At 35.9% G+C, this 9,009-nt stretch overlaps 1 long non-coding RNA gene across 1 annotated transcript; it reads right to left on the reverse strand.

Annotated features, from left to right (window-relative positions):
* Positions 1 to 6,228: 6,228 nt before the first annotated feature.
* Positions 6,229 to 8,311, reverse strand: LOC106459188. Its single transcript, XR_001290811.2, has 2 exons — positions 8,041 to 8,311; positions 6,229 to 6,387 (listed from the first exon to the last, which is right to left on the reverse strand). It is a non-coding gene; the product is annotated as an uncharacterized LOC106459188 (long non-coding RNA).
* Between the last annotated feature and the right edge of the window lie 698 nt (positions 8,312 to 9,009).

Raw genomic sequence — 9,009 nt, forward strand, 5'->3', positions numbered from 1 at the left:
AGGATGGATAATCGGTATTAAGAATAGGATGGATATTCGATATTAAGTATAGGATGGATAATCGGTATTAAGAATAGGATGGATATTCGGTATTGAGTACAGGATGGATACTCGGTATTAAGTATAGGATGGATATTCGGTATTAAGTACAGGATGGATATTCGGTATTAAGTATAGGATGGAAATTCAGCATTAAGTACAGAATGGATATTCGATATTAAGTATAGGATGGATATTCGGTATTAAGTATAGGGTGGATATTGCTTCGTCTGTTAATGTTTGGTGTTAATTAGCTCAGTGTAAGATGAAAAACATCGTACAAGTTTTCAGTTTAGCAGTTCTATATAATGGGTAATACCTTGGACGTTGAAAATTCACGTTAAACAGTAATGTTGGATGAACAATGATTTAGATATTCATATTTAACAGAGAAAACATAACTCATTAAAAGACAACTCGTTTTTCTTTTCAGACTTTCGATTCGTAGTTCTTACTTTAATTTTCAGGTTTCTGTTTGTCTTTTCCAACAATGAAGTCGGTTAGTGCGTTGTATTATGAACTAAGAATGGTGTGAAACGTATTATTTCAGTTGTTGTTTTTTATGTCATTAGTAGCAATAGGCTTACATTCATTTTAACAACCGTTTTATAACAATCTTGTGGTATGTAAAATGACAATATTGTGTTCTTTAATTCACTAATGACACTTCTTTTCCAATAATTATTTTGAGATTAGGCCAGATAAGAAGGAATTTCCGGTTTTTCACTAGAAAAGGAATTTTTTGTTGTTGAAGAACTTGACTGATCCGTTGTTTAAACACCAATTTAATTCACACACATGTATGTGTATATATATATATATATATCGAAGTCCCTTTCAATATCTATCTCGTCTCTAGGCCAACGGTTCTTAAACTTTAGTAACCCGAGGACACCTTTTAATGTAAACTTTTTCCGCGAACCCCCAAACCTATCGATTTTTTTGTTTTGAAAAAAATATTCCGTGTACAGTAAAAGCTTTATTCCAAAATTAAATGTTTTAATTCATATAAATTAAATTTTACCAAAAATTTTTCTTATTCTATAAGCCATATTTTTCAAAATATTTTTATGAAATTTCGAACATGACTCGCCAGCCCCCTGGAGTACACTCGCGGACCGTTGTGGGTCCTTAGACTCTAGCATGAGAAACTCTGCTCTAAGCGACACATGATGAAAATTATTAGTCAAGCCTTGATATAGGTAGCGCTTCAACCAAACTTGAAAATAGACCATTTTTATATCTCCGACCCTGTGTTCATATATTACAGGCCCCTCCAATGGCACAGCGATATGTCTGCGGACTTACAACGCTAGAATCCGGGTTTCGATACCCGTGGTGGGCAGAGCACAGATAGCCCATTGTGTAGCTTTGTGCTTAATTACAAACAAATATATCATTACGTCATTTCAGTTACTGGGAGCCACGTTATCTAAGGAAAACGCTAAATTGTTCTATGTTTGCCTATTATAACAACATTCCTGAACTTTCCAGTTGAGGAAAGTTTCTTTCTTTTAAAAACTAAATTCCTCTCACGAAATCTTCGGTTTTTGTTTGCCTATTAATATTATGCCCCCAAAATTCCATATTATTTGTTCACTTATTTATTTATTACACTATCACCAGTACACAGTAGAGTACATTTATAGCAGAACAGAATAACAATACGTGTAATATATCTTATAGCGTCTTTCGTGGTTAACTAACAAAACATAATTTGTATTGTTGTATTGTAAGGCTTGATCCTTTGACAGCAACATTGATTATGCTATCTTTTAATGTAGCCAAACGACCAGTGGGTTTACGACCGAAAATCTCGTTAACAGCGAGGGTACCCTACTGATGGAACATTCTATTCTACTCTTTATAAGCAATAACGTAAGAAGAGCATGTTTAATTAGCTGTACTTATTACGTGCTTGATTTTTAGTTTCGCTCTACGTAATTTAGTTTGCTCTGGTCGGTAATTAATATTAGTTAGTAGAATTATGGATGCTGACTACTTTCAATCTCAGCGTGGTAAAGTCATAGGTTAACGTTTTCAAGATGGAATGAGAATCAACTTAAGTTATGGTTGAAAAATCAGAACAAAGTTTACTTCCAAGTTGTTGAATCGTTGTTTATTTCTGCCATTTATAACATGGTGGATCTTTCAAGATTTCGCTACATGCTTATATCTTTGAATGACTTTACGGGCCTGGCATGGACTGGTGGTTAGGCCGTTCGATTCGCAGTCTGAGGGTCGGGGGTTCGAACCCTCATCACCGAACATGCTCGCTCTTTCAGCCGTGGGAGTGTTATAATGTGACGGTCAATCCCATTATTTGTTGGTAAAAGAGTAGCCCAAGAGTTGGCGGTGAATGATCTTGACTAGTTGCCTTCCAAATATTTTTTCACTGCTAAATTAGAGACGGCTAACGCAAATAGTCCTTCCAAACCAATGACTTTACTAGCTAGTACCTGACCCCACCCCCAGGTCTCCAAGACCTAAATCCCGATGTCGACCAAGTACTCTTCCAAGTATGTCGCTTAGTTGGGCAAGAGTTACGTCAGAAAAAAACAATAACTAAAATTAACACTGATAATATTAAACAAGTGATAAACAGAAAACGCTAATAGCGGTGTAAGGTATCCTGGTTTATAAGTGCGAACCAGTTCGTTTTTTTTTTTTCTTATTTTATGAAATAGGACACCTATATGAACCGAAGTGTAATAACCTTGGTCTTTAATCGCTGAAGTTGTGAAAGCCTTTGGGAAAGAAATATTTTCCTACCATGGCGTGAAGGTCATAAAAACATAAATCATTTACTGTGAATTGCGATATTCCTCGAAACCAGTGAACCCAAAGTACTGAAAGCAAAAACAGAAAATAAACTAAACCTTTCCGCTTGGTTTTCTCGCAGTAGAGAAACTAAAATAATCTAACTAAAATACATAATACTGTTACAGTCATAAACTGTCTTTCATATGTAACGATTACAGATGAGCTCTGGTATTGGGCGAAATGCCCCGTCGGCACTATATATGTCAAATACAGTGTGGTTGGCATATAATTACACATTCTTCTTTGCTTTCACTCATAAATTCTTAGAATATAAAACTTCAAATAGTTATCCCTATTTCCCATGTTTATAATATAAAACCTTTATAAGTGATAAACCGAATATAAAGCCACGGACTTTGGAACACCAAAGCCTATTATCCGTACAAAGTTCTATAAAATCACAGTTATTTTTTATAACATACAACACTCTGAGTCTTGTGTTATTTGAGACGCCATCATTCAGTGTTAAGAAAAGTTGTTGACAACTATTACTAAACCCTGATTTGACTAAAAAGAAAAACATTTTCATATAGTGAGCCTTTGTAAAATATGTATACTGAACTCTATACAAAGACTACAAACTGAGCTATAACATAGTTGTGTAAAATTCTAAAGCCGACAGAAATAATAATTATAACGTTATTTAAAGTTATTTCAGTTGTTATTATTACATTTTGTTATTGGAGATAATGAAAAAATTATGAAGGAAAACTTATTTGTGGATACGTTTAGAGTTTTAAAACTTCTGTGTTAAATATAGTAGAAAAAGGGAATTTTCAAGAGCTTAGGCTTAACTGACTGATCCAAAATTGAGTTTAGTATTCAACACTTTACACGTTTAATGCAGCAAGTTACGAAGAGTTATGAGGGGTTTAGTTCGGTGTTGTGAAACTTTTGATGTCGAAGTGTTAAAAAAGACCTCAAGATCTTTCTTAGAAGACTGACTGACTTGATGATCTCTAATACGGCTTTGAACTTTTTGGGTTTGATTTTATAATCTTAAATTTTGAGGATGAGAAAAGTAGACACTGAAATAAATGAGTTATTTTTGTAAAGTATATATATATATATACATGATTTTACATGGTCATGTATGTAGGCTAAGAAGAAAATTCAGCGTTTATGTTACTAATTCATTCTTCTGAATTATTCAGCAGATAAGCTGTTTAAAATACATTAAACATGATACCCAACTTATCATCTGATTCACTGATTTAAGGATACAACTCAGTGACAAATGGTGAATGGATTGGTAGATTGGACTTCATGTTGACATTAATATCTATGAAAGACTTTTCTGAAAGATCTAAATTGTTAAGAGGAAACCGTCATTATATTTAATTAAGAAAAATACCAAAGTTCGTTCTTGTGTATTATTTGTTTAAAGCTAAGCACAAAGCTACGCAATGGGCTACCTGTGCTCTGCCCACCACGGGTATCAAAACCCGGTTTCTACCATTGTAAGTCTGCAGACATACCGCTGTGCTACTGGGGGGGGGGGGCTATGCTGTGAATAAAGTTCTTAAAGGTTCACGAGGACTCTGTGTACTCTCTCTCTCCTTAAATTGCTTATTTCATGTAATGTCGTGCTGTTCAACCTGCACGTGGTTAGTAAGTATGCAGTAAAATGAAGGAAAGTATCATATACAAATTACATTTGCTTTTCCACACCATGTTGTCTTTTGTTATTGTCTTTTGAGTGTACATTCGTAGAATAAAAATCCCAAAATCCACTTGGAAGAACAGAAGAGTTGTTATTGTGAGAATGGGGTAGCGAGGATCACTGCGATGAACGCTACGTGTGCGATATCGCTTCAGGCGACGATCATTGCGATGAACGTTACGTGTGCGATATCGCTTTAGGCGAGGATCACCGCAGTGAATGTTGTGTGTGCGATATCGCATCAGTCCTTTCTCAGCTTACTACGTATATGAGCTGACTGTTTAGGTCTTTAGAAACTCTGTTTAACTAAGAACTGTTTTCACTAGAGTCTAAGTAGTAATTCCATGACTCTGACTCCCCATCTATCAAAACTGAAGTCACACGAAAGGAAAGTTGCTGCTCGTTTTTACAACTTTTTTTCTTCAGAAATTTACACCATGTGATGAGTAGATAGACTGGCAAATAGCTAATATTGTACTAAGCAGGTGTACAGTTCGTTGTTTCCAAGTTTTTGTTATATAAGTAGGATTCAGTTATTAAAACGTAGACAAACAGATGTGTACATAGCTAAGCCAAGATACTGGATGTGCAAGCAATGGTTTTTGAGTTTGCATAAAACTTTGTGCTATACGTCTAACGATCCTTTTTTTTTCTTTTTTAAATTCTTGTGAACCTCATGTCTAGAGAATCATCTGTCTATAATAACCAAAAAAAAACCAGCATTGGTCTGGTCTCTTGCCAGGAAGGAACTTTAATTTCTTAGTTGCACCGAAGAAGTCTTTTTGTCACTTGATGGTAATATTTAGGTTGTGGTGATGGTGGTACATTGCTGTCAAGTATTATATATTTGTATGTAAGTATTTTACTTGTTATTTTTTGTTTTTTTGTTTTTTAGTTTCCTGGTAGAAATTCAGGATCTTTGTGAGGGGGGTGGCGTGTGTTTGTGTGTGTGTGTGTGTGGTTCTTCCACCAGGTCATGAAACCTTTAGAAAACAATTCAGTTACAGAGTCACCTTAGGTTGTGCAAAAACTATACTTGGCAGCAGAGTCCGTGATTTCTTTGAAACAATCAGGAACATTACAATATTAACCCCAACACCGCAACCCCTTCTCTGGATCCGCCCCTGGTGGCCATATCTTGAACTGACTTGCTTTTAAATTCGGATAGCTCTATACTGTTTGTCTTGAACGACCCTAAAAAAATGGTTTCCCTCCATAAGGAAATTCGCAACATTGATTTGTCTTGAACATTTGTAAATAAATTTCACGATCTTTTCTTTTTAGCTTTTGTTTTTCAAATTATGGTTCTGAAGCAAAATTATTGTTAAATAATATGAAACATTCTTTACTTCTCGACTTTTCTGCCGCTGTAGTATACTTAGCTATAGTATATTAAACTGCCCTAAAACCCTTTCTTACGTTTATTTGTAGTAAAGCCCTTTGAATCCACGAGAACAGCACGTGATTAATAGTGTTGTCAATATTCATTGATTGGGTGTAAGAAGTTTTTAATGTTTTTTTTTAAAGCTACTTATTGTCTTAAATTAAAAAGACTCTTTCAGTTTTTAGTAAGTCGTAGCTTTGGACGCTAAACCTAACTCACGACAAAATGACACAATTATTTCCAAACTTGGTACTGACTTTTCACCGAATTTGGTTCTTAAAACGTTGGCATGTTGTAATGGTGTAGAAAGAGTCAACAGTTAAACAGTCAATGATTTTATTTGCTACACTTCTGAATTGTCATCAGGCCTTTACAGTTTTAAATACACTCGCTGGACTTTGGACTCTCTAGTTTTCCATTAACATCATAATTTGTTATTGGAATGGTTATGGTTGTCAATGCTTTCAATTTCGTTGACCTGTAAAAACAAAAATTCTAAATGTAAATTTGTTTTTTGATTATGGAAATTATTCACTTTTTTCTATAATTATATAATAAATTTGTATGTCTCTCACTACATAAAAGTTTCCCGATGCGATAGCCGTAAGTTTACAGACTTATAATGCTAAAATCCGGGGATTCGATGCTTTACGATGAACAGAGCGCAGATAGCCCATTGTGTAGCTTAGCATTATGAAAACATCAGCAAAATCACGTAATGAAACTAAGAATTTCAGGCATGTGTTTTATAGTTTTTATCAGCACCATCTTTAGTTATTTTCCTCTTCACCAGATCTCAACAGTTTTGACAAACCAACCAGCCCCCTCCCCTACCAATGGGATCAGCGGTAAGTTTACGGACTTACAGTGCTGAAATCCGGGATTCGATTCCCCATGGTGGACAGAGCGCAGATAACCTATTGTGTAGCCTTGTGCTAAAACATGTAAGCAAACTAACAAACCATTTTGGTTCACCTGATTATACATATTTTAGGAACAAACTAACGAAAGTTTACACAGAGTCAGTATGTTAACGTTACTGGACGATTTTCTGGTCTATAAAAATCGTTTACAATAGGATTCCATAATTAATTTTTTTGGTATTTGCATGGCCTGGTGATTAGGACGCTGGACTTTCAATTTGCGGGTCACGGGATCGAAACTCCTCGCCTAACACATTCGCCTTTTCAGCCGTAGGGTAGTTATGTTATGACAGTTAATTTCAATATTCGTTCGTAAAGAGTTGGCGGTGGGTGATGACTAGCTGCTTCCCTGTAGTCTATCACTTCAAAATAGGGATAACTAACGCAGATAGTCCTCGTGTATCTTTGCGCGAAATTCTTCGAAACAATTTTTTTAATATTAATCTTAATCGTTAGTTTCTGTCACAATAATTATATTTTGATATTATGGCATTAATTACATTTTAAAGGTGATATATCTAACTATTTTATAAACTAATTAAAGGGAGATTTTTTTATCTAAATACACTGGAGACGTTACATCTCTAAGAAGGAAATTCAATTGTAAAAATGTTGAAATGATAGTTTTCCGAATGCTACCATGGCCAGGTGGTTAGGGCGCTCGACTCGCAATCTGAGGGTCGTGGGTTCGAATCCCCGTCCCACCAAACATGCTCGTCCTTTCAGCCGTTGGGGCGATATAATGTTACGGTCAATTCGTTTGTAAAAGAGTAGCCTAAGAGTGGGTGGTAATGATTATCTGCCTTTCCTGCTAAATTATGGACCGCTAGCACAGATAGCCCTCGTGTAGCTTTGCGCGAAATTCAAAACAAACAAACATACCAAATGCTAACTTATTTGTTTTCTTGCTTTTTTCATGACACATTCCTGATAAATACTAAGGGCTCATTAAGACGGGTTTGATTAAGCTGATTTCAATTAAATACTAAAATGCCAGTTATAATAATAATAAAAAAAAAGGAAAAATAAAACATATGCCCCTTCACGAGAACGATCAGCTCTACGACACATGTTAGACACGACGTTCGGGAGCTACACTCGAACGACGTTCCCACCGCAAAGCTCACGAAAAGGACAGGTGAGCGTCGGCTCAAGTCGGGCCATCTGCTGGTAGCCCTGCAGGGAAGGGACAAACACGGTTGTCTTACCTTGTGAACGCAGCTGTCGCGACTTTCCCACACTTTCTATCAAGAGACCTTGCCACAAATATCACCTGTCCTCGTCATCTTTCGTTTGATAGGCTTTCTTAATTATTATGTGCGATTGACGAGGATTGAATATCACATGTTCTCTTTAGATCCCATTTTCGCTTCGAGAAATCTCTGCGTATACAGTATTTCCATAAGCACGGGGTAGTAATGTGTCTGTCGCGTGTCGTTGATAGTGTAGACCGTTAGCACGTGTTAGACACGTTGAATTGTCGACGGGTGGATTCGGCGCCCTCTGTGTTTGTCTATGAAACACTATTTAGGGCCATATGTCACGTGCTAAATGTGAGCTAAGACTGATGGTATAACGATAAATCAAGGCATCAGCAGATTTGTCACTAACTGGGCACCACCGTGTTCATTAAACACCCATTTCACAAACCATCTGATAAACTCTTGTGCAATATGTAATGAAATGAATCGAACACCGCTGACCGACAAGAATTACTGAATATAAGTAAATAAGTAATATACTTTTCACAATGCAAGTAAATACAAAAACATTTTATACTTAGAAAATAAACAGATAATTTAAGTGAGCGTTTTTTTTTTATTTCTGCTTTATACACCCATGAAAGTCAATGTAACCAAAAAAGTCGAAACGAATATCCATATTCAAGAAGTCGCCCACACAGTTCAGAACTTAACTGTAGTTTTGATGTCTGATTTAGAGAATAAATTAATAGTGAAAGAAATAATGCATGTATGCACGTGTGATTTGTTGAAACCCCAAAACCACACAATAGGCTATCCACTGCGGGGAATCAAACCCCGGGTTTTGTTTTTGAAAATCCATAAACTTACCATTGACCCACCGGGGGGGGGGGGAACGAAATAAATAAAGAATATAACAATGTAGAACCAAAGAAAGGGTCCTGATGTTAAACAGACACAGCCATAATCGATTAC

Source organism: Limulus polyphemus, unplaced genomic scaffold, assembly GCF_000517525.1.
Source record: "Limulus polyphemus unplaced genomic scaffold, Limulus_polyphemus-2.1.2 Scaffold572, whole genome shotgun sequence".
Taxonomy (NCBI): domain Eukaryota; kingdom Metazoa; phylum Arthropoda; class Merostomata; order Xiphosura; family Limulidae; genus Limulus; species Limulus polyphemus.